Source organism: Aquarana catesbeiana, linkage group LG02 (assembly GCF_042186555.1).
Source record: "Aquarana catesbeiana isolate 2022-GZ linkage group LG02, ASM4218655v1, whole genome shotgun sequence".
NCBI classification, from domain to species: Eukaryota; Metazoa; Chordata; class Amphibia; order Anura; family Ranidae; genus Aquarana; species Aquarana catesbeiana.
In genome coordinates, this window is record NC_133325.1 from 595337240 (window position 1) to 595360508 (window position 23269).

Here is a 23269-nt window from a genome sequence, read left to right on the forward strand (position 1 = left end):
ATGCCTTATATTGGCTATCTTGATTCTTTTGGATGTCCTTTTGGTAACCCGAGCAAAGTTTTAAAAGCACCTCACAGTCTTGTTCAGCGCAGAAACAGGAGAGACTACAACGCAGATGGAGCATTTTTGTTTTCACCTCTTTAAAAACAGAATGGCCTGGCATGTTTCCTTTGCTTCCGAAAGAATGGTTTGTCAGTGAGGACAGTCTTTTCTTTGTCTTTCTAACATATAAAGCCCCAGAATCTTTCCTTGGGTTCCATGAGCGCTGTTTCCATTTCCTCCAAGCGCCCAAGCCAAAGGAAAAACAAGAGCAGCGACTGCATGTCGTACTCCTAACAACCTTCCCACATAGAAATATCATGTCATGTTTGTTTCCATCTGGCAATTAATAAATAAAAGACATGGTTTACAAATTAGACCAAAACACAGAATTGGAAACTCAGCTGATTTTGAAACAATACAAGACTCTCAGCACTCAAACAACCACTCTGAATGAGTTCCCTCCTGCCATCTTTCCATCCAGAAAGATGACAATGTCATCAAATGGTGGCAGCACCTGCATAGAACAGCACTGACAACAAGAATCTTTCTGAGACAAGAACCCTAAAATTCATCATCGTGGAAGGTGAGTTTGGACACTTTCGAGCACATTTCTCCCTTTGAATCCTACAGAAATGATCCCTGAAAGTATAGTCCTACCTTGCCATGGCAAAGATTTCAGCAACATCTTAACCACTATTCCTTCAACAAATGGTGAACATGTTTGTTAACCTCCAATGTAAACTACTTGTAGAAATCAAGTAGTAATAATTAAGATGCCTGTTTGCCAACGTCCTATTCTAAAGAAAAATCATTTTGCAATTCTTTTCTTTCAAATCGTAACATTTCTTGATGCCTTATATTGTCCATCTTGATTCTTTTGGATGTCCTTTTGGTAACCCGAGCAAAGTTTTAAAAGCACCTCACAGTCTTGTTCAGCGCAGAAACAGGAGAGACTACAACGCAGATGGAGCATTTTTGTTTTCACCTCTTTAAAAACAGAATGGCCTGGCATGTTTCCTTTGCTTTCGAAAGAATGATTAGTCAGTGAGGACAGTCTTTTCTTTGTCTTTCTAACATATAAAGCCCCAGAATCTTTCCTTGGGTTCCATGAGTATTGTTTCCATTTCCTCCAAGTGCACAAGCCAAAGGAAAAACATGAGCAGCGACTGCCTGTCGCACTGCTAACAACCTTCCCACATAGAAATATCATGTCATTTTTGTTTCCATCTTGCAATTAGTAAATAAAAGACATGGTTTATAAATTAGACCAAAACATAAAATTGGAAACTCAGCTGTTTTTGAAACAATACAAGACTCTCAGCACTCAAACAACCACTCTGAATGAGTTCCCTCATGCCATCTTCCCATCTAGAAAGATGACAACGTCATTAAATGGTGGCAGCACCTGCATAGAGCAGCACTGCCAACAAGAATCCTTCTGAGACAAGAACCCTAAAATTCATCATCGTGGAAGATGAGTTTGGACGCTTTCGAGCACGTTTCTCTCTTTGAAACCTACAGAAATGATACCTGATAGTATAATCCTACTTAGCCAAAGCAAAGATTTCAGCAACATCTTAACCACTATTCCTTCAACAAATGGTGAACATGTTTGTTAACCTCCAATGTAAACTACTTGTAGAAATCAAGTAGTAATAATTAAGATGCCTGTTTGCCAACGTCCTATTCTAAAGAAAAATCATTTTGCAATTCTTTTCTCACAAATCGTAACATTTCTTGATGCCTTATATTGGCTATCTTGATTCTTTTGGATGTCCTTTTGGTAACCCGAGCAAAGTTTTAAAAGCACCTCACAGTCTTGTTCAGCGCAGAAACAGGAGAGACTACAACGCAGATGGAGCATTTTTGTTTTCACCTCTTTAAAAACAGAATGGCCTGGCATGTTTCCTTTGCTTCCGAAAGAATGGTTTGTCAGTGAGGACAGTCTTTTCTTTGTCTTTCTAACATATAAAGCCCCAGAATCTTTCCTTGGGTTCCATGAGCACTGTTTCCATTTCCTCCAAGCGCCCAAGCCAAAGGAAAAACAAGAGCAGCGACTGCCTGTCGTACTGCTAACAACCTTCCCACATAGAAATATCGTGTCATGTTTGTTTCCATCTGGCAATTAATAAATAAAAGACATGGTTTACAAATTAGACCAAAACACAGAATTGGAAAATCAGCTGTTTTTGAAACAATACAAGACTCTCAGCACTCAAACAACCACTCTGAATGAGTTCCCTCCTGCCATCTTCCCATCTAGAAAGATGACAATGTCATCAAATGGTGGCAGCACCTGCATAGAACAGCACTGCCAACAAGAATCCTTCTGGGACAAGAACCCTAAAATTCATCATCGTGGAAGGTGAGTTTGGACCCTTTCGAGCACATTTCTCCCTTTGAATCCTACAGAAATGATCCCTGAAAGTATAGTCCTACCTTGCCATGGCAAAGATTTCAGCAACATCTTAACCACTATTCCTTCAACAAATGGTGAACATGTTTGTTAACCTCCAATGTAAACTACTTGTAGAAATCAAGTAGAAATAATTAAGATGCCTGTTTGCCAATGTCCTATTCTAAGGAAAAATCATTTTGCAATTCTTTTCTCTCAAATCGTAACATTTCTTGATGCCTTATATTGTCTATCTTGATTCTTTTGGATGTCCTTTTGGTAACCCGAGCAAAGTTTTAAAAGCACCTCACAGTCTTGTTCAGCGCAGAAACAGGAGAGACTACAAGGCAGATGGAGCATTTTTGTTTTCACCTCTTTAAAAACAGAATGGCCTGGCATGTTTCCTTTGCTTCCGAAAGAATGGTTTGTCAGTGAGGACAGTCTTTTCTTTGTCTTTCTAACATATAAAGCCCCAGAATCTTTCCTTGGGTTCCATGAGCGTTGTTTCCATTTCCTCCAAGCGCCCAAGCCAAAGGAAAAACATGAGCAGCGACTGCCTGTCGCACTACTAACAACCTTCCCACATAGAAATATCATGTCATTTTTGTTTCCATCTGGCAATTAGTAAATAAAAGACATGGTTTACAAATTAGACCAAAACACAAAATTGGAAACTCAGCTGTTTTTGAAACAATACAAGACTCTCAGCACTCAAACAACCACTCTGAATGAGTTCCCTCCTGCCATCTTCCCATCTAGAAAGATAACAATGTCATCAAATGGTGGCAGCACCTGCATAGAGCAGCGCTGCCAACAAGAATCCTTCTGAGACAAGAACTCTAAAATTCATCATCGTGGAAGTTGAGTTTGGACGCTTTCGAGCACATTTCTCCCTTTGAATCCTACAGAAATGATCCCTGAAAGTATGGTCCTACCTTGCCACGGCAAAGATTTCAGCAACATCTTAATCACTATTCCTTCAACAATTGGTGAACATGTTTGTTAACCTCCAATGTAAACTACTTGTAAAAATCAATTAGTATTAATTAAGATGCCTGTTTGCCAACGTCCTATTCTAAAGAAAAATCATTTTGCAATTCTTTTCTCTCAATTCGTAACATTTCTTGATGCCTTATATTGGCTATCTTGATTCTTTTGGATGTCCTTTTGGTAACCCGAGCAAAGTTTTAAAAGCACCTCACAGTCTTGTCCAGCGCGGAAACAGGAGAGACTACAACGCAGATGGAGCATTTTTGTTTTCACCTCTTTAAAAACAGAATGGCCTGGCATGTTTCCTTTGCTTCCGAAAGAATGGTTTGTCAGTGAGGACAGTCTTTTCTTTGTCTTTCTAACATATAAAGCCCCAGAATCTTTCCTTGGGTTCCATGAGCGCTGTTTCCATTTCCTCCAAGCGCCCAAGCCAAAGGAAAAACATGAGCAGCGACTGCCTGTCGTACTGCTAACAACCTTCCCACATAGAAATATCATGTCATTTTTGTTTCCATCTTGCAATTAGTAAATAAAAGACATGGTTTATAAATTAGACCAAAACATAAAATTGGAAACTCAGCTGTTTTTGAAACAATACAAGACTCTCAGCACTCAAACAACCACTCTGAATGAGTTCCCTCATGCCATCTTCCCATCTAGAAAGATGACAACGTCATTAAATGGTGGCAGCACCTGCATAGAGCAGCACTGCCAACAAGAATCCTTCTGAGACAAGAACCCTAAAATTCATCATCGTGGAAGATGAGTTTGGACGCTTTCGAGCACGTTTCTCTCTTTGAAACCTACAGAAATGATACCTGATAGTATAATCCTACTTAGCCAAAGCAAAGATTTCAGCAACATCTTAACCACTATTCCTTCAACAAATGGTGAACATGTTTGTTAACCTCCAATGTAAACTACTTGTAGAAATCAAGTAGTAATAATTAAGATGCCTGTTTGCCAACGTCCTATTCTAAAGAAAAATCATTTTGCAATTCTTTTCTCACAAATCGTAACATTTCTTGATGCCTTATATTGGCTATCTTGATTCTTTTGGATGTCCTTTTGGTAACCCGAGCAAAGTTTTAAAAGCACCTCACAGTCTTGTTCAGCGCAGAAACAGGAGAGACTACAACGCAGATGGAGCATTTTTGTTTTCACCTCTTTAAAAACAGAATGGCCTGGCATGTTTCCTTTGCTTCCGAAAGAATGGTTTGTCAGTGAGGACAGTCTTTTCTTTGTCTTTCTAACATATAAAGCCCCAGAATCTTTCCTTGGGTTCCATGAGCGCTGTTTCCATTTCCTCCAAGCGCCCAAGCCAAAGGAAAAACAAGAGCAGCGACTGCCTGTCGTACTGCTAACAACCTTCCCACATAGAAATATCGTGTCATGTTTGTTTCCATCTGGCAATTAATAAATAAAAGACATGGTTTACAAATTAGACCAAAACACAGAATTGGAAAATCAGCTGTTTTTGAAACAATACAAGACTCTCAGCACTCAAACAACCACTCTGAATGAGTTCCCTCCTGCCATCTTCCCATCTAGAAAGATGACAATGTCATCAAATGGTGGCAGCACCTGCATAGAACAGCACTGCCAACAAGAATCCTTCTGGGACAAGAACCCTAAAATTCATCATCGTGGAAGGTGAGTTTGGACCCTTTCGAGCACATTTCTCCCTTTGAATCCTACAGAAATGATCCCTGAAAGTATAGTCCTACCTTGCCATGGCAAAGATTTCAGCAACATCTTAACCACTATTCCTTCAACAAATGGTGAACATGTTTGTTAACCTCCAATGTAAACTACTTGTAGAAATCAAGTAGAAATAATTAAGATGCCTGTTTGCCAATGTCCTATTCTAAGGAAAAATCATTTTGCAATTCTTTTCTCTCAAATCGTAACATTTCTTGATGCCTTATATTGTCTATCTTGATTCTTTTGGATGTCCTTTTGGTAACCCGAGCAAAGTTTTAAAAGCACCTCACAGTCTTGTTCAGCGCAGAAACAGGAGAGACTACAAGGCAGATGGAGCATTTTTGTTTTCACCTCTTTAAAAACAGAATGGCCTGGCATGTTTCCTTTGCTTCCGAAAGAATGGTTTGTCAGTGAGGACAGTCTTTTCTTTGTCTTTCTAACATATAAAGCCCCAGAATCTTTCCTTGGGTTCCATGAGCGTTGTTTCCATTTCCTCCAAGCGCCCAAGCCAAAGGAAAAACATGAGCAGCGACTGCCTGTCGCACTACTAACAACCTTCCCACATAGAAATATCATGTCATTTTTGTTTCCATCTGGCAATTAGTAAATAAAAGACATGGTTTACAAATTAGACCAAAACACAAAATTGGAAACTCAGCTGTTTTTGAAACAATACAAGACTCTCAGCACTCAAACAACCACTCTGAATGAGTTCCCTCCTGCCATCTTCCCATCTAGAAAGATAACAATGTCATCAAATGGTGGCAGCACCTGCATAGAGCAGCGCTGCCAACAAGAATCCTTCTGAGACAAGAACTCTAAAATTCATCATCGTGGAAGTTGAGTTTGGACGCTTTCGAGCACATTTCTCCCTTTGAATCCTACAGAAATGATCCCTGAAAGTATGGTCCTACCTTGCCACGGCAAAGATTTCAGCAACATCTTAATCACTATTCCTTCAACAATTGGTGAACATGTTTGTTAACCTCCAATGTAAACTACTTGTAAAAATCAATTAGTATTAATTAAGATGCCTGTTTGCCAACGTCCTATTCTAAAGAAAAATCATTTTGCAATTCTTTTCTCTCAATTCGTAACATTTCTTGATGCCTTATATTGGCTATCTTGATTCTTTTGGATGTCCTTTTGGTAACCCGAGCAAAGTTTTAAAAGCACCTCACAGTCTTGTTCAGCGCGGAAACAGGAGAGACTACAACGCAGATGGAGCATTTTTGTTTTCACCTCTTTAAAAACAGAATGGCCTGGCATGTTTCCTTTGCTTCCGAAAGAATGGTTTGTCAGTGAGGACAGTCTTTTCTTTGTCTTTCTAACATATAAAGCCCCAGAATCTTTCCTTGGGTTCCATGAGCGCTGTTTCCATTTCCTCCAAGCGCCCAAGCCAAAGGAAAAACATGAGCAGCGACTGCCTGTCGTACTGCTAACAACCTTCCCACATAGAAATATCATGTCATTTTTGTTTCCATCTGGCAATTAGTAAATAAAAGACATGGTTTACAAATTAGACCAAAACACAAAACTGGAAACTCAGCTGTTTTTGAAACAATACAAGACTCTCAGCACTCAAACAACCACTCTGAATGAGTTCCCTCCTGCCATCTTCCCATCTAGAAAGATGACCATGTCATCAAATGGTGGCAGCACCTGCATAGAGCAGCACTGCCAACAAAAATCCTTTTGAGACAAAAACCCTAAAATTCATCATCGTGGAAGGTGAGTTTAGACACTTTTGAGCACATTTTTCCCATTGAATCCTACAGAAATGATCCCTGAAAGTACAGTCCTACCTTGCCACGCCAAAGATTTCAGCAACATCTTAACCACTATTCCTTCAACAAATGGTGAACATGTTTGTTAACTTCCAATGTAAACTACTTGTAGAAATCAAGTAGTAATAATTAAGATGCCTGTTTGCCAACATCCTATTCTAAAGAAAAATCATTTTGCAATTCTTTTCTCTCAAATCGTAATATTTTTTGATGCCTTATATTGGCTATCTTGATTCTTTTGGATGTCCTTTTGGTAACCCGAGCAAAGTTTTAAAAGCACCTCACAGTCTTGTTCAGCGCAGTAACAGGCGAGACTACAACGGAGATGGAGCATTTTTGTTTTCACCTCTTTAAAAACAGAATGGCCTAGCATATTTCCTTTGCTTTCGAAAGAATGATTAGTCAGTGAGGACAGTCTTTTCTTTGTCTTTCTAACATATAAAGCCCCAGAATCTTTCCTTGGGTTCCATGAGTATTGTTTCCATTTCCTCCAAGTGCACAAGCCAAAGGAAAAACATGAGCAGCGACTGCCTGTCGCACTGCTAACAACCTTCCCACATAGAAATATCATGTCATTTTTGTTTCCATCTTGCAATTAGTAAATAAAAGACATGGTTTATAAATTAGACCAAAACATAAAATTGGAAACTCAGCTGTTTTTGAAACAATACAAGACTCTCAGCACTAAAACAACCACTCTGAATGAGTTCCCTCATGCCATCTTCCCATCTAGAAAGATGACAACGTCATTAAATAGTGGCAGCACCTGCATAGAGCAGCACTTCCAACAAGAATCTTTCTGAGACAAGAACCCTAAAATTCATCATCGTGGAAGATGAGTTTGGACGCTTTCGAGCACATTTCTCTCTTTGAAACCTACAGAAATGATACCTGAAAGTATAATCCTACTTAGCCAAAGCAAAGATTTCAGCAACATCTTAACCACTATTCCTTCAACAAATGGTGAACATGTTTGTTAACCTCCAATGTAAACTACTTGTCGAAATCAAGTAGTAATAATTAAGATGCCTGTTTGCCAACGTCCTATTCTAAAGAAAAATCATTTTGCAATTCTTTTCTCACAAATCGTAACATTTCTTGATGCCTTATATTGGCTATCTTGATTCTTTTGGATGTCCTTTTGGTAACCCGAGCAAAGTTTTAAAAGCACCTCACAGTCTTGTTCAGCGCAGAAACAGGAGAGACTACAACGCAGATGGAGCATTTTTGTTTTCACCTCTTTAAAAACAGAATGGCCTGGCATGTTTCCTTTGCTTCCGAAAGAATGGTTTGTCAGTGAGGACAGTCTTTTCTTTGTCTTTCTAACATATAAAGCCCCAGAATCTTTCCTTGGGTTACATGAGCGCTGTTTCCATTTCCTCCAAGCGCCCAAGCCAAAGGAAAAACAAGAGCAGCGACTGCATGTCGTACTGCTAACAACCTTCCCACATAGAAATATCGTGTCATGTTTGTTTCCATCTGGCAATTAGTAAATAAAAGACATGGTTTACAAATTAGACCAAAACACAAAATTGGAAACTCAGCTGTTTTTGAAACAATACAAGACTCTCAGCACTCAAACAACCACTCTGAATGAGTTCCCTCCTGCCATCTTCCCATCTAGAAAGATAACAATGTCATCAAATGGTGGCAGCACCTGCATAGAGCAGCGCTGCCAACAAGAATCCTTCTGAGACAAGAACTCTAAAATTCATCATCGTGGAAGGTGAGTTTGGATGCTTTCGAGCACATTTCTCCCTTTGAATCCTACAGAAATGATCCCTGAAAGTATGGTCCTACCTTGCCACGGCAAAGATTTCAGCAACATCTTAATCACTATTCCTTCAACAATTGGTGAACATGTTTGTTAACCTCCAATGTAAACTACTTGTAAAAATCAATTAGTATTAATTAAGATGCCTGTTTGCCAACGTCCTATTCTAAAGAAAAATCATTTTGCAATTCTTTTCTCTCAAATCGTAACATTTCTTGATGCCTTATATTGGCTATCTTGATTCTTTTGGATGTCCTTTTGGTAACCCGAGCAAAGTTTTAAAAGCACCTCACAGTCTTGTTCAGCGCAGAAACAGGAGAGACTACAACGCAGATGGAGCATTTTTGTTTTCACCTCTTTAAAAATAGAATGGCCTGGCATGTTTCCTTTGCTTCCGAAAGAATGGTTTGTCAGTGAGGACAGTCTTTTCTTTGTCTTTCTAACATATAAAGCCCCAGAATCTTTCCTTGGGTTCCATGAGTATTGTTTCCATTTCCTCCAAGTGCACAAGCCAAAGGAAAAACATGAGCAGCGACTGCCTGTCGCACTGCTAACAACCTTCCCACATAGAAATATCATGTCATTTTTGTTTCCATCTTGCAATTAGTAAATAAAAGACATGGTTTATAAATTAGACCAAAACATAAAATTGGAAACTCAGCTGTTTTTGAAACAATACAAGACTCTCAGCACTCAAACAACCACTCTGAATGAGTTCCCTCATGCCATCTTCCCATCTAGAAAGATGACAACGTCATTAAATGGTGGCAGCACCTGCATAGAGCAGCACTGCCAACAAGAATCCTTCTGAGACAAGAACCCTAAAATTCATCATCGTGGAAGATGAGTTTGGACGCTTTCGAGCACGTTTCTCTCTTTGAAACCTGCAGAAATGATACCTGAAAGTATAATCCTACTTAGCCAAAGCAAAGATTTCAGCAACATCTTAACCACTATTCCTTCAACAAATGGTGAACATGTTTGTTAACCTCCAATGTAAACTACTTGTAGAAATCAAGTAGTAATAATTAAGATGCCTGTTTGCCAACGTCCTATTCTAAAGAAAAATCATTTTGCAATTCTTTTCTCTCAAATCGTAACATTTCTTGATGCCTTATATTGGCTATCTTGATTCTTTTGGATGTCCTTTTGGTAACCCGAGCAAAGTTTTAAAAGCACCTCACAGTCTTGTTCAGCGCAGAAACAGGAGAGACTACAACGCAGATGGAGCATTTTTGTTTTCACCTCTTTAAAAACAGAATGGCCTGGCATGTTTCCTTTGCTTCCGAAAGAATGGTTTGTCAGTGAGGACAGTCTTTTCTTTGTCTTTCTAACATATAAAGCCCCAGAATCTTTCCTTGGGTTCCATGAGCGCTGTTTCCATTTCCTCCAAGCGCCCAAGCCAAAGGAAAAACAAGAGCAGCGACTGCATGTCGTACTGCTAACAACCTTCCCACATAGAAATATCGTGTCATGTTTGTTTCCATCTGGCAATTAATAAATAAAAGACATGGTTTACAAATTAGACCAAAACACAGAATTGGAAACTCAGCTGATTTTGAAACAATACAAGACTCTCAGCACTCAAACAACCACTCTGAATGAGTTCCCTCCTGCCATCTTCCCATCCAGAAAGATGACAATGTCATCAAATGGTGGCAGCACCTGCATAGAACAGCACTGACAACAAGAATCTTTCTGAGACAAGAACCCTAAAATTCATCATCGTGGAAGGTGAGTTTGGACACTTTCGAGCACATTTCTCCCTTTGAATCCTACAGAAATGATCCCTGAAAGTATAGTCCTACCTTGCCATGGCAAAGATTTCAGCAACATCTTAACCACTATTCCTTCAACAAATGGTGAACATGTTTGTTAACCTCCAATGTAAACTACTTGTAGAAATCAAGTAGTAATAATTAAGATGCCTGTTTGCCAACGTCCTATTCTAAAGAAAAATCATTTTGCAATTCTTTTCTCTCAAATCGTAACATTTCTTGATGCCTTATATTGTCCATCTTGATTCTTTTGGATGTCCTTTTGGTAACCCGAGCAAAGTTTTAAAAGCACCTCACAGTCTTGTTCAGCGCAGAAACAGGAGAGACTACAACGCAGATGGAGCATTTTTGTTTTCACCTCTTTAAAAACAGAATGGCCTGGCATGTTTCCTTTGCTTTCGAAAGAATGATTAGTCAGTGAGGACAGTCTTTTCTTTGTCTTTCTAACATATAAAGCCCCAGAATCTTTCCTTGGGTTCCATGAGTATTGTTTCCATTTCCTCCAAGTGCACAAGCCAAAGGAAAAACATGAGCAGCGACTGCCTGTCGCACTGCTAACAACCTTCCCACATAGAAATATCATGTCATTTTTGTTTCCATCTTGCAATTAGTAAATAAAAGACATGGTTTATAAATTAGACCAAAACATAAAATTGGAAACTCAGCTGTTTTTGAAACAATACAAGACTCTCAGCACTCAAACAACCACTCTGAATGAGTTCCCTCATGCCATCTTCCCATCTAGAAAGATGACAACGTCATTAAATGGTGGCAGCACCTGCATAGAGCAGCACTGCCAACAAGAATCCTTCTGAGACAAGAACCCTAAAATTCATCATCGTGGAAGATGAGTTTGGACGCTTTCGAGCACGTTTCTCTCTTTGAAACCTACAGAAATGATACCTGATAGTATAATCCTACTTAGCCAAAGCAAAGATTTCAGCAACATCTTAACCACTATTCCTTCAACAAATGGTGAACATGTTTGTTAACCTCCAATGTAAACTACTTGTAGAAATCAAGTAGTAATAATTAAGATGCCTGTTTGCCAACGTCCTATTCTAAAGAAAAATCATTTTGCAATTCTTTTCTCTCAAATCGTAACATTTCTTGATGCCTTATATTGGCTATCTTGATTCTTTTGGATGTCCTCTTGGTAACCCGAGCAAAGTTTTAAAAGCACCTCACAGTCTTGTTCAGCGCAGAAACAGGAGAGACTACAACGCAGATGGAGCATTTTTGTTTTCACCTCTTTAAAAACAGAATGGCCTGGCATGTTTCCTTTGCTTCCGAAAGAATGGTTTGTCAGTGAGGACAGTCTTTTCTTTGTCTTTCTAACATATAAAGCCCCAGAATCTTTCCTTGGGTTCCATGAGCGCTGTTTCCATTTCCTCCAAGCGCCCAAGCCAAAGGAAAAACAAGAGCAGCGACTGCATGTCGTACTGCTAACAACCTTCCCACATAGAAATATCATGTCATGTTTGTTTCCATCTGGCAATTAATAAATAAAAGACATGGTTTACAAATTAGACCAAAACACAGAATTGGAAACTCAGCTGTTTTTGAAACAATACAAGACTCTCAGCACTCAAACAACCACTCTGAATGAGTTCCCTCCTGCCATCTTCCCATCCAGAAAGATGACAATGTCATCAAATGGTGGCAGCACCTGCATAGAACAGCACTGCCAACAAGAATCCTTCTGAGACAAGAACCCTAAAATTCATCATCGTGGAAGGTGAGTTTGGACACTTTCGAGCACATTTCTCCCTTTGAATCCTACAGAAATGATCCCTGAAAGTATAGTCCTACCTTGCCATGGCAAAGATTTCAGCAACATCTTAACCACTATTCCTTCAACAAATGGTGAACATGTTTGTTAACCTCCAATGTAAACTACTTGTAGAAATCAAGTAGTAATAATTAAGATGCCTGTTTGCCAACGTCCTATTCTAAGGAAAAATCATTTTGCAATTCTTTTCTCTCAAATCGTAACATTTCTTGATGCCTTATATTGTCTATCTTGATTCTTTTGGATGTCATTTTGGTAACCCGAGCAAAGTTTTAAAAGCACCTCACAGTCTTGTTCAGCATAGAAACAGGAGAGACTACAACGCAGATGGAGCATTTTTGTTTTCACCTCTTTAAAAACAGAATGGCCTGGCATGTTTCCTTTGCTTCCGAAAGAATGGTTTGTCAGTGAGGACAGTCTTTTCTTTGTCTTTCTAACATATAAAGCCCCAGAATCTTTCCTTGGGTTCCATGAGCGTTGTTTCCATTTCCTCCAAGCGCCCAAGCCAAAGGAAAAACATGTGCAGCGACTGCCTGTCGTACTGCTAACAGCCTTCCCACATAGAAATATCATGTCATTTTTGTTTCCGTCTGGCAATTAGTAAATAAAAGACATGGTTTACAAATTAGACCAAAACACAAAATTGGAAACTCAGCTGTTTTTGAAACAATACAAGACTCTCAGCACTCAAACAACCACTCTGAATGAGTTCCCTCCTGCCATCTTCCCATCTAGAAAGATAACAATGTCATCAAATGGTGGCAGCACCTGCATAGAGCAGCACTGCCAACAAGAATCCTTTTGAGACAAAAACCCTAAAATTCATCATCGTGGAAGGTGAGTTTAGACACTTTTGAGCACATTTTTCCCATTGAATCCTACAGAAATGATCCCTGAAAGTAAAGTCCTACCTTGCCACGCCAAAGATTTCAGCAACATCTTAACCACTATTCCTTCAACAAATGGTGAACATGTTTGTTAACCTCCAATGGAAACTACTTGTAGAAATCAAGTAGTAATAATTAAGATGCCTGTTTGCCAACATCCTATTCTAAAGAAAAATCATTTTGCAATTCTTTTCTCTCAAATCGTAATATTTTTTGATGCCTTATATTGGCTATCTTGATTCTTTTGGATGTCCTTTTGGTAACCCGAGCAAAGTTTTAAAAGCAACTCACAGTCTTGTTCAGCGCAGTAACAGGCGAGACTACAACGGAGATGGAGCATTTTTGTTTTCACCTCTTTAAAAACAGAATGGCCTAGCATATTTCCTTTGCTTTCGAAAGAATGATTAGTCAGTGAGGACAGTCTTTTCTTTGTCTTTCTAACATATAAAGCCCCAGAATCTTTCCTTGGGTTCCATGAGTATTGTTTCCATTTCCTCCAAGTGCACAAGCCAAAGGAAAAACATGAGCAGCGACTGCCTGTCGCACTGCTAACAACCTTCCCACATAGAAATATCATGTCATTTTTGTTTCCATCTTGCAATTAGTAAATAAAAGACATGGTTTATAAATTAGACCAAAACATAAAATTGGAAACTCAGCTGTTTTTGAAACAATACAAGACTCTCAGCACTAAAACAACCACTCTGAATGAGTTCCCTCATGCCATCTTTCCATCTAGAAAGATGACAATGTCATTAAATAGTGGCAGCACCTGCATAGAGCAGCACTTCCAACAAGAATCTTTCTGAGACAAGAACCCTAAAATTCATCATCGTGGAAGATGAGTTTGGACGCTTTCGAGCACATTTCTCTCTTTGAAACCTACAGAAATGATACCTGAAAGTATAATCCTACTTAGCCAAAGCAAAGATTTCAGCAACATCTTAACCAATATTCCTTCAACAAATGGTGAACATGTTTGTTAACCTCCAATGTAAACTACTTGTAGAAATCAAGTAGTAATAATTAAGATGCCTGTTTGCCAACGTCCTATTCTAAAGAAAAATCATTTTGCAATTCTTTTCTCACAAATCGTAACATTTCTTGATGCCTTATATTGGCTATCTTGATTCTTTTGGATGTCCTTTTGGTAACCCGAGCAAAGTTTTAAAAGCACCTCACAGTCTTGTTCAGCGCAGAAACAGGAGAGACTACAACGCAGATGGAGCATTTTTGTTTTCACCTCTTTAAAAACAGAATGGCCTGGCATGTTTCCTTTGCTTCCGAAAGAATGGTTTGTCAGTGAGGACAGTCTTTTCTTTGTCTTTCTAACATATAAAGCCCCAGAATCTTTCCTTGGGTTCCATGAGCGCTGTTTCCATTTCCTCCAAGCGCCCAAGCCAAAGGAAAAACAAGAGCAGCGACTGCCTGTCGTACTGCTAACAACCTTCCCACATAGAAATATCGTGTCATGTTTGTTTCCATCTGGCAATTAATAAATAAAAGACATGGTTTACAAATTAGACCAAAACACAGAATTGGAAACTCAGCTGTTTTTGAAACAATACAAGACTCTCAGCACTCAAACAACCACTCTGAATGAGTTCCCTCCTGCCATCTTCCCATCCAGAAAGATGACAATGTCATCAAATGGTGGCAGCACCTGCATAGAACAGCACTGCCACAAGAATCTTTCTGAGACAAGAACCCTAAAATTCATCATCGTGGAAGGTGAGTTTGGACACTTTCGAGCACATTTCTCCCTTTGAATCCTACAGAAATGATCCCTGAAAGTATAGTCCTACCTTGCCATGGCAAAGATTTCAGCAACATCTTAACCACTATTCCTTCAACAAATGGTGAACATGTTTGTTAACCTCCAATGTAAACTACTTGTAGAAATCAAGTAGTAATAATTAAGATGCCTGTTTGCCAACGTCCTATTCTAAAGAAAAATCATTTTGCAATTCTTTTCTCTCAAATCGTAACATTTCTTGATGCCTTATATTGTCCATCTTGATTCTTTTGGATGTCCTTTTGGTAACCCGAGCAAAGTTTTAAAAGCACCTCACAGTCTTGTTCAGCGCAGAAACAGGAGAGACTACAACGCAGATGGAGCATTTTTGTTTTCACCTCTTTAAAAACAGAATGGCCTGGCATGTTTCCTTTGCTTTCGAAAGAATGATTAGTCAGTGAGGACAGTCTTTTCTTTGTCTTTCTAACATATAAAGCCCCAGAATCTTTCCTTGGGTTCCATGAGTATTGTTTCCATTTCCTCCAAGTGCACAAGCCAAAGGAAAAACATGAGCAGCGACTGCCTGTCGCACTGCTAACAACCTTCCCACATAGAAATATCATGTCATTTTTGTTTCCATCTTGCAATTAGTAAATAAAAGACATGGTTTATAAATTAGACCAAAACATAAAATTGGAAACTCAGCTGTTTTTGAAACAATACAAGACTCTCAGCACTCAAACAACCACTCTGAATGAGTTCCCTCATGCCATCTTCCCATCTAGAAAGATGACAACGTCATTAAATGGTGGCAGCACCTGCATAGAGCAGCACTGCCAACAAGAATCCTTCTGAGACAAGAACCCTAAAATTCATCATCGTGGAAGATGAGTTTGGACGCTTTCGAGCACGTTTCTCTCTTTGAAACCTACAGAAATGATACCTGATAGTATAATCCTACTTAGCCAAAGCAAAGATTTCAGCAACATCTTAACCACTATTCCTTCAACAAATGGTGAACATGTTTGTTAACCTCCAATGTAAACTACTTGTAGAAATCAAGTAGTAATAATTAAGATGCCTGTTTGCCAACGTCCTATTCTAAAGAAAAATCATTTTGCAATTCTTTTCTCTCAAATCGTAACATTTCTTGATGCCTTATATTGGCTATCTTGATTCTTTTGGATGTCCTTTTGGTAACCCGAGCAAAGTTTTAAAAGCACCTCACAGTCTTGTTCAGCGCAGAAACAGGAGAGACTACAACGCAGATGGAGCATTTTTGTTTTCACCTCTTTAAAAACAGAATGGCCTGGCATGTTTCCTTTGCTTCCGAAAGAATGGTTTGTCAGTGAGGACAGTCTTTTCTTTGTCTTTCTAACATATAAAGCCCCAGAATCTTTCCTTGGGTTCCATGAGCGCTGTTTCCATTTCCTCCAAGCGCCCAAGCCAAAGGAAAAACAAGAGCAGCGACTGCATGTCGTACTGCTAACAACCTTCCCACATAGAAATATCGTGTCATGTTTGTTTCCATCTGGCAATTAATAAATAAAAGACATGGTTTACAAATTAGACCAAAACACAGAATTGGAAACTCAGCTGATTTTGAAACAATACAAGACTCTCAGCACTCAAACAACCACTCTGAATGAGTTCCCTCCTGCCATCTTCCCATCCAGAAAGATGACAATGTCATCAAATGGTGGCAGCACCTGCATAGAACAGCACTGACAACAAGAATCTTTCTGAGACAAGAACCCTAAAATTCATCATCGTGGAAGGTGAGTTTGGACACTTTCGAGCACATTTCTCCCTTTGAATCCTACAGAAATGATCCCTGAAAGTATAGTCCTACCTTGCCATGGCAAAGATTTCAGCAACATCTTAACCACTATTCCTTCAACAAATGGTGAACATGTTTGTTAACCTCCAATGTAAACTACTTGTAGAAATCAAGTAGTAATAATTAAGATGCCTGTTTGCCAACGTCCTATTCTAAAGAAAAATCATTTTGCAATTCTTTTCTCTCAAATCGTAACATTTCTTGATGCCTTATATTGTCCATCTTGATTCTTTTGGATGTCCTTTTGGTAACCCGAGCAAAGTTTTAAAAGCACCTCACAGTCTTGTTCAGCGCAGAAACAGGAGAGACTACAACGCAGATGGAGCATTTTTGTTTTCACCTCTTTAAAAACAGAATGGCCTGGCATGTTTCCTTTGCTTTCGAAAGAATGATTAGTCAGTGAGGACAGTCTTTTCTTTGTCTTTCTAACATATAAAGCCCCAGAATCTTTCCTTGGGTTCCATGAGTATTGTTTCCATTTCCTCCAAGTGCACAAGCCAAAGGAAAAACATGAGCAGCGACTGCCTGTCGCACTGCTAACAACCTTCCCACATAGAAATATCATGTCATTTTTGTTTCCATCTTGCAATTAGTAAATAAAAGACATGGTTTATAAATTAGACCAAAACATAAAATTGGAAACTCAGCTGTTTTTGAAACAATACAAGACTCTCAGCACTCAAACAACCACTCTGAATGAGTTCCCTCATGCCATCTTCCCATCTAGAAAGATGACAACGTCATTAAATGGTGGCAGCACCTGCATAGAGCAGCACTGCCAACAAGAATCCTTCTGAGACAAGAACCCTAAAATTCATCATCGTGGAAGATGAGTTTGGACGCTTTCGAGCACGTTTCTCTCTTTGAAACCTACAGAAATGATACCTGATAGTATAATCCTACTTAGCCAAAGCAAAGATTTCAGCAACATCTTAACCACTATTCCTTCAACAAATGGTGAACATGTTTGTTAACCTCCAATGTAAACTACTTGTAGAAATCAAGTAGTAATAATTAAGATGCCTGTTTGCCAACGTCCTATTCTAAAGAAAAATCATTTTGCAATTCTTTTCTCTCAAATCGTAACATTTCTTGATGCCTTATATTGGCTATCTTGATTCTTTTGGATGTCCTTTTGGTAACCCGAGCAAAGTTTTAAAAGCACCTCACAGTCTTGTTCAGCGCAGAAACAGGAGAGACTACAACGCAGATGGAGCATTTTTGTTTTCACCTCTTTAAAAACAGAATGGCCTGGCATGTTTCCTTTGCTTCCGAAAGAATGGTTTGTCAGTGAGGACAGTCTTTTCTTTGTCTTTCTAACATATAAAGCCCCAGAATCTTTCCTTGGGTTCCATGAGCGCTGTTTCCATTTCCTCCAAGCGCCCAAGCCAAAGGAAAAACAAGAGCAGCGACTGCATGTCATACTGCTAACAACCTTCCCACATAGAAATATCGTGTCATGTTTGTTTCCATCTGGCAATTAATAAATAAAAGACATGGTTTACAAATTAGACCAAAACACAGAATTGGAAACTCAGCTGATTTTGAAACAATACAAGACTCTCAGCACTCAAACAACCACTCTGAATGAGTTCCCTCCTGCCATCTTCCCATCCAGAAAGATGACAATGTCATCAAATGGTGGCAGCACCTGCATAGAACAGCACTGACAACAAGAATCTTTCTGAGACAAGAACCCTAAAATTCATCATCGTGGAAGGTGAGTTTGGACACTTTCGAGCACATTTCTCCCTTTGAATCCTACAGAAATGATCCCTGAAAGTATAGTCCTACCTTGCCATGGCAAAGATTTCAGCAACATCTTAACCACTATTCCTTCAACAAATGGTGAACATGTTTGTTAACCTCCAATGTAAACTACTTGTAGAAATCAAGTAGTAATAATTAAGATGCCTGTTTGCCAACGTCCTATTCTAAAGAAAAATCATTTTGCAATTCTTTTCTCTCAAATCGTAACATTTCTTGATGCCTTATATTGTCCATCTTGATTCTTTTGGATGTCCTTTTGGTAACCCGAGCAAAGTTTTAAAAGCACCTCACAGTCTTGTTCAGCGCAGAAACAGGAGAGACTACAACGCAGATGGAGCATTTTTGTTTTCACCTCTTTAAAAACAGAATGGCCTGGCATGTTTCCTTTGCTTTCGAAAGAATGATTAGTCAGTGAGGACAGTCTTTTCTTTGTCTTTCTAACATATAAAGCCCCAGAATCTTTCCTTGGGTTCCATGAGTATTGTTTCCATTTCCTCCAAGTGCACAAGCCAAAGGAAAAACATGAGCAGCGACTGCCTGTCGCACTGCTAACAACCTTCCCACATAGAAATATCATGTCATTTTTGTTTCCATCTTGCAATTAGTAAATAAAAGACATGGTTTATAAATTAGACCAAAACATAAAATTGGAAACTCAGCTGTTTTTGAAACAATACAAGACTCTCAGCACTCAAACAACCACTCTGAATGAGTTCCCTCATGCCATCTTCCCATCTAGAAAGATGACAACATCATTAAATGGTGGCAGCACCTGCATAGAGCAGCACTGCCAACAAGAATCCTTCTGAGACAAGAACCCTAAAATTCATCATCGTGGAAGATGAGTTTGGACGCTTTCGAGCACGTTTCTCTCTTTGAAACCTACAGAAATGATACCTGATAGTATAATCCTACTTAGCCAAAGCAAAGATTTCAGCAACATCTTAACCACTATTCCTTCAACAAATGGTGAACATGTTTGTTAACCTCCAATGTAAACTACTTGTAGAAATCAAGTAGTAATAATTAAGATGCCTGTTTGCCAACGTCCTATTCTAAAGAAAAATCATTTTGCAATTCTTTTCTCTCAAATCGTAACATTTCTTGATGCCTTATATTGGCTATCTTGATTCTTTTGGATGTCCTTTTGGTAACCCGAGCAAAGTTTTAAAAGCACCTCACAGTCTTGTTCAGCGCAGAAACAGGAGAGACTACAACGCAGATGGAGCATTTTTGTTTTCACCTCTTTAAAAACAGAATGGCCTGGCATGTTTCCTTTGCTTCCGAAAGAATGGTTTGTCAGTGAGGACAGTCTTTTCTTTGTCTTTCTAACATATAAAGCCCCAGAATCTTTCCTTGGGTTCCATGAGCGCTGTTTCCATTTCCTCCAAGCGCCCAAGCCAAAGGAAAAACAAGAGCAGCGACTGCATGTCGTACTGCTAACAACCTTCCCACATAGAAATATCGTGTCATGTTTGTTTCCATCTGGCAATTAATAAATAAAAGACATGGTTTACAAATTAGACCAAAACACAGAATTGGAAACTCAGCTGTTTTTGAAACAATACAAGACTCTCAGCACTCAAACAACCACTCTGAATGAGTTCCCTCCTGCCATCTTCCCATCCAGAAAGATGACAATGTCATCAAATGGTGGCAGCACCTGCATAGAACAGCACTGCCAACAAGAATCCTTCAATTCATCATCGTGGAAGGTGAGTTTGGACACTTTCGAGCACATTTCTCCCTTTGAATCCTACAGAAATGATCCCTGAAAGTATAGTCCTACCTTGCCATGGCAAAGATTTCAGCAACATCTTAACCACTATTCCTTCAACAAATGGTGAACATGTTTGTTAACCTCCAATGTAAACTACTTGTAGAAATCAAGTAGTAATAATTAAGATGCCTGTTTGCCAACGTCCTATTCTAAAGAAAAATCATTTTGCAATTCTTTTCTCTCAAATCGTAACATTTCTTGATGCCTTATATTGTCCATCTTGATTCTTTTGGATGTCCTTTTGGTAACCCGAGCAAAGTTTTAAAAGCACCTCACAGTCTTGTTCAGCGCAGAAACAGGAGAGACTACAACGCAGATGGAGCATTTTTGTTTTCACCTCTTTAAAAACAGAATGGCCTGGCATGTTTCCTTTGCTTTCGAAAGAATGATTAGTCAGTGAGGACAGTCTTTTCTTTGTCTTTCTAACATATAAAGCCCCAGAATCTTTCCTTGGGTTCCATGAGTATTGTTTCCATTTCCTCCAAGTGCACAAGCCAAAGGAAAAACATGAGCAGCGACTGCCTGTCGCACTGCTAACAACCTTCCCACATAGAAATATCATGTCATTTTTGTTTCCATCTTGCAATTAGTAAATAAAAGACATGGTTTATAAATTAGACCAAAACATAAAATTGGAAACTCAGCTGTTTTTGAAACAATACAAGACTCTCAGCACTCAAACAACCACTCTGAATGAGTTCCCTCATGCCATCTTCCCATCTAGAAAGATGACAACGTCATTAAATGGTGGCAGCACCTGCATAGAGCAGCACTGCCAACAAGAATCCTTCTGAGACAAGAACCCTAAAATTCATCATCGTGGAAGATGAGTTTGGACGCTTTCGAGCACGTTTCTCTCTTTGAAACCTACAGAAATGATACCTGATAGTAAAATCCTACTTAGCCAAAGCAAAGATTTCAGCAACATCTTAACCACTATTCCTTCAACAAATGGTGAACATGTTTGTTAACCTCCAATGTAAACTACTTGTAGAAATCAAGTAGTAATAATTAAGATGCCTGTTTGCCAACGTCCTATTCTAAAGAAAAATCATTTTGCAATTCTTTTCTCTCAAATCGTAACATTTCTTGATGCCTTATATTGGCTATCTTGATTCTTTTGGATGTCCTTTTGGTAACCCGAGCAAAGTTTTAAAAGCACCTCACAGTCTTGTTCAGCGCAGAAACAGGAGAGACTACAACGCAGATGGAGCATTTTTGTTTTCACCTCTTTAAAAACAGAATGGCCTGGCATGTTTCCTTTGCTTCCGAAAGAATGGTTTGTCAGTGAGGACAGTCTTTTCTTTGTCTTTCTAACATATAAAGCCCCAGAATCTTTCCTTGGGTTCCATGAGCGCTGTTTCCATTTCCTCCAAGCGCCCAAGCCAAAGGAAAAACAAGAGCAGCGACTGCATGTCGTACTGCTAACAACCTTCCCACATAGAAATATCGTGTCATGTTTGTTTCCATCTGGCAATTAATAAATAAAAGACATGGTTTACAAATTAGACCAAAACACAGAATTGGAAACTCAGCTGTTTTTGAAACAATACAAGACTCTCAGCACTCAAACAACCACTCTGAATGAGTTCCCTCCTGCCATCTTCCCATCCAGAAAGATGACAATGTCATCAAATGGTGGCAGCACCTGCATAGAACAGCACTGCCAACAAGAATCCTTCAATTCATCATCGTGGAAGGTGAGTTTGGACACTTTCGAGCACATTTCTCCCTTTGAATCCTACAGAAATGATCCCTGAAAGTATAGTCCTACCTTGCCATGGCAAAGATTTCAGCAACATCTTAACCACTATTCCTTCAACAAATGGTGAACATGTTTGTTAACCTCCAATGTAAACTACTTGTAGAAATCAAGTAGTAATAATTAAGATGCCTGTTTGCCAACGTCCTATTCTAAAGAAAAATCATTTTGCAATTCTTTTCTCTCAAATCGTAACATTTCTTGATGCCTTATATTGTCCATCTTGATTCTTTTGGATGTCCTTTTGGTAACCCGAGCAAAGTTTTAAAAGCACCTCACAGTCTTGTTCAGCGCAGAAACAGGAGAGACTACAACGCAGATGGAGCATTTTTGTTTTCACCTCTTTAAAAACAGAATGGCCTGGCATGTTTCCTTTGCTTTCGAAAGAATGATTAGTCAGTGAGGACAGTCTTTTCTTTGTCTTTCTAACATATAAAGCCCCAGAATCTTTCCTTGGGTTCCATGAGTATTGTTTCCATTTCCTCCAAGTGCACAAGCCAAAGGAAAAACATGAGCAGCGACTGCCTGTCGCACTGCTAACAACCTTCCCACATAGAAATATCATGTCATTTTTGTTTCCATCTTGCAATTAGTAAATAAAAGACATGGTTTATAAATTAGACCAAAACATAAAATTGGAAACTCAGCTGTTTTTGAAACAATACAAGACTCTCAGCACTCAAACAACCACTCTGAATGAGTTCCCTCATGCCATCTTCCCATCTAGAAAGATGACAACGTCATTAAATGGTGGCAGCACCTGCATAGAGCAGCACTGCCAACAAGAATCCTTCTGAGACAAGAACCCTAAAATTCATCATCGTGGAAGATGAGTTTGGACGCTTTCGAGCACGTTTCTCTCTTTGAAACCTACAGAAATGATACCTGATAGTATAATCCTACTTAGCCAAAGCAAAGATTTCAGCAACATCTTAACCACTATTCCTTCAACAAATGGTGAACATGTTTGTTAACCTCCAATGTAAACTACTTGTAGAAATCAAGTAGTAATAATTAAGATGCCTGTTTGCCAACGTCCTATTCTAAAGAAAAATCATTTTGCAATTCTTTTCTCTCAAATCGTAACATTTCTTGATGCCTTATATTGGCTATCTTGATTCTTTTGGATGTCCTTTTGGTAACCCGAGCAAAGTTTTAAAAGCACCTCACAGTCTTGTTCAGCGCAGAAACAGGAGAGACTACAATGCAGATGGAGCATTTTTGTTTTCACCT

The 23269-nt window shown here is 39.1% G+C and overlaps 24 non-coding genes and 2 pseudogenes across 24 annotated transcripts; all 26 read right to left on the reverse strand.

Moving 5' to 3' along the window:
- Positions 1 to 482: 482 nt before the first annotated feature.
- Positions 483 to 697, reverse strand: LOC141130919 (small nucleolar RNA U3). Its single transcript, XR_012242557.1, has one exon. It is a non-coding gene; the product is annotated as a small nucleolar RNA U3 (small nucleolar RNA).
- A 676-nt stretch (positions 698 to 1373) lies between these two features.
- Positions 1374 to 1588, reverse strand: LOC141131053 (small nucleolar RNA U3). The gene has a single exon (XR_012242676.1). It is a non-coding gene; the product is annotated as a small nucleolar RNA U3 (small nucleolar RNA).
- Positions 1589 to 2264: 676 nt separating this feature from the next.
- Positions 2265 to 2479, reverse strand: LOC141130990 (small nucleolar RNA U3). Its single transcript, XR_012242621.1, has one exon. It is a non-coding gene; the product is annotated as a small nucleolar RNA U3 (small nucleolar RNA).
- Positions 2480 to 3155: 676 nt separating this feature from the next.
- Positions 3156 to 3370, reverse strand: LOC141130909 (small nucleolar RNA U3). The gene has a single exon (XR_012242549.1). It is a non-coding gene; the product is annotated as a small nucleolar RNA U3 (small nucleolar RNA).
- A 676-nt stretch (positions 3371 to 4046) lies between these two features.
- On the reverse strand, positions 4047 to 4261 carry LOC141131054 (small nucleolar RNA U3). Its single transcript, XR_012242677.1, has one exon. It is a non-coding gene; the product is annotated as a small nucleolar RNA U3 (small nucleolar RNA).
- Positions 4262 to 4937: 676 nt separating this feature from the next.
- LOC141130991 (small nucleolar RNA U3) lies at positions 4938 to 5152 on the reverse strand. Its single transcript, XR_012242622.1, has one exon. It is a non-coding gene; the product is annotated as a small nucleolar RNA U3 (small nucleolar RNA).
- A 676-nt stretch (positions 5153 to 5828) lies between these two features.
- On the reverse strand, positions 5829 to 6043 carry LOC141130910 (small nucleolar RNA U3). Its single transcript, XR_012242550.1, has one exon. It is a non-coding gene; the product is annotated as a small nucleolar RNA U3 (small nucleolar RNA).
- Positions 6044 to 6719: 676 nt separating this feature from the next.
- Positions 6720 to 6934, reverse strand: LOC141131009 (small nucleolar RNA U3). The gene has a single exon (XR_012242637.1). It is a non-coding gene; the product is annotated as a small nucleolar RNA U3 (small nucleolar RNA).
- Positions 6935 to 7610: 676 nt separating this feature from the next.
- On the reverse strand, positions 7611 to 7825 carry LOC141131089 (small nucleolar RNA U3). The gene has a single exon (XR_012242707.1). It is a non-coding gene; the product is annotated as a small nucleolar RNA U3 (small nucleolar RNA).
- Positions 7826 to 8501: 676 nt separating this feature from the next.
- On the reverse strand, positions 8502 to 8716 carry LOC141130927 (small nucleolar RNA U3). The gene has a single exon (XR_012242566.1). It is a non-coding gene; the product is annotated as a small nucleolar RNA U3 (small nucleolar RNA).
- Positions 8717 to 9392: 676 nt separating this feature from the next.
- On the reverse strand, positions 9393 to 9607 carry LOC141131080 (small nucleolar RNA U3). The gene has a single exon (XR_012242699.1). It is a non-coding gene; the product is annotated as a small nucleolar RNA U3 (small nucleolar RNA).
- Positions 9608 to 10283: 676 nt separating this feature from the next.
- LOC141130934 (small nucleolar RNA U3) lies at positions 10284 to 10498 on the reverse strand. Its single transcript, XR_012242570.1, has one exon. It is a non-coding gene; the product is annotated as a small nucleolar RNA U3 (small nucleolar RNA).
- Positions 10499 to 11174: 676 nt separating this feature from the next.
- On the reverse strand, positions 11175 to 11389 carry LOC141131056 (small nucleolar RNA U3). The gene has a single exon (XR_012242678.1). It is a non-coding gene; the product is annotated as a small nucleolar RNA U3 (small nucleolar RNA).
- Positions 11390 to 12065: 676 nt separating this feature from the next.
- Positions 12066 to 12280, reverse strand: LOC141130950 (small nucleolar RNA U3). The gene has a single exon (XR_012242585.1). It is a non-coding gene; the product is annotated as a small nucleolar RNA U3 (small nucleolar RNA).
- Positions 12281 to 12956: 676 nt separating this feature from the next.
- On the reverse strand, positions 12957 to 13171 carry LOC141130976 (small nucleolar RNA U3). The gene has a single exon (XR_012242608.1). It is a non-coding gene; the product is annotated as a small nucleolar RNA U3 (small nucleolar RNA).
- A 676-nt stretch (positions 13172 to 13847) lies between these two features.
- LOC141131085 (small nucleolar RNA U3) lies at positions 13848 to 14062 on the reverse strand. Its single transcript, XR_012242703.1, has one exon. It is a non-coding gene; the product is annotated as a small nucleolar RNA U3 (small nucleolar RNA).
- A 676-nt stretch (positions 14063 to 14738) lies between these two features.
- LOC141131011 (small nucleolar RNA U3) lies at positions 14739 to 14952 on the reverse strand. Its single transcript, XR_012242639.1, has one exon. It is a non-coding gene; the product is annotated as a small nucleolar RNA U3 (small nucleolar RNA).
- A 676-nt stretch (positions 14953 to 15628) lies between these two features.
- On the reverse strand, positions 15629 to 15843 carry LOC141131057 (small nucleolar RNA U3). Its single transcript, XR_012242679.1, has one exon. It is a non-coding gene; the product is annotated as a small nucleolar RNA U3 (small nucleolar RNA).
- A 676-nt stretch (positions 15844 to 16519) lies between these two features.
- LOC141130935 (small nucleolar RNA U3) lies at positions 16520 to 16734 on the reverse strand. The gene has a single exon (XR_012242571.1). It is a non-coding gene; the product is annotated as a small nucleolar RNA U3 (small nucleolar RNA).
- Positions 16735 to 17410: 676 nt separating this feature from the next.
- Positions 17411 to 17625, reverse strand: LOC141131058 (small nucleolar RNA U3). Its single transcript, XR_012242680.1, has one exon. It is a non-coding gene; the product is annotated as a small nucleolar RNA U3 (small nucleolar RNA).
- A 676-nt stretch (positions 17626 to 18301) lies between these two features.
- LOC141130936 (small nucleolar RNA U3) lies at positions 18302 to 18516 on the reverse strand. The gene has a single exon (XR_012242572.1). It is a non-coding gene; the product is annotated as a small nucleolar RNA U3 (small nucleolar RNA).
- Positions 18517 to 19192: 676 nt separating this feature from the next.
- On the reverse strand, positions 19193 to 19407 carry LOC141131044 (small nucleolar RNA U3). The gene has a single exon (XR_012242668.1). It is a non-coding gene; the product is annotated as a small nucleolar RNA U3 (small nucleolar RNA).
- Positions 19408 to 20083: 676 nt separating this feature from the next.
- Positions 20084 to 20281, reverse strand: LOC141130185 (small nucleolar RNA U3; annotated as a pseudogene).
- Positions 20282 to 20957: 676 nt separating this feature from the next.
- Positions 20958 to 21172, reverse strand: LOC141130175 (small nucleolar RNA U3). Its single transcript, XR_012242022.1, has one exon. It is a non-coding gene; the product is annotated as a small nucleolar RNA U3 (small nucleolar RNA).
- A 676-nt stretch (positions 21173 to 21848) lies between these two features.
- LOC141130186 (small nucleolar RNA U3) lies at positions 21849 to 22046 on the reverse strand (annotated as a pseudogene).
- A 676-nt stretch (positions 22047 to 22722) lies between these two features.
- Positions 22723 to 22937, reverse strand: LOC141131059 (small nucleolar RNA U3). The gene has a single exon (XR_012242681.1). It is a non-coding gene; the product is annotated as a small nucleolar RNA U3 (small nucleolar RNA).
- Positions 22938 to 23269: the final 332 nt, after the last annotated feature.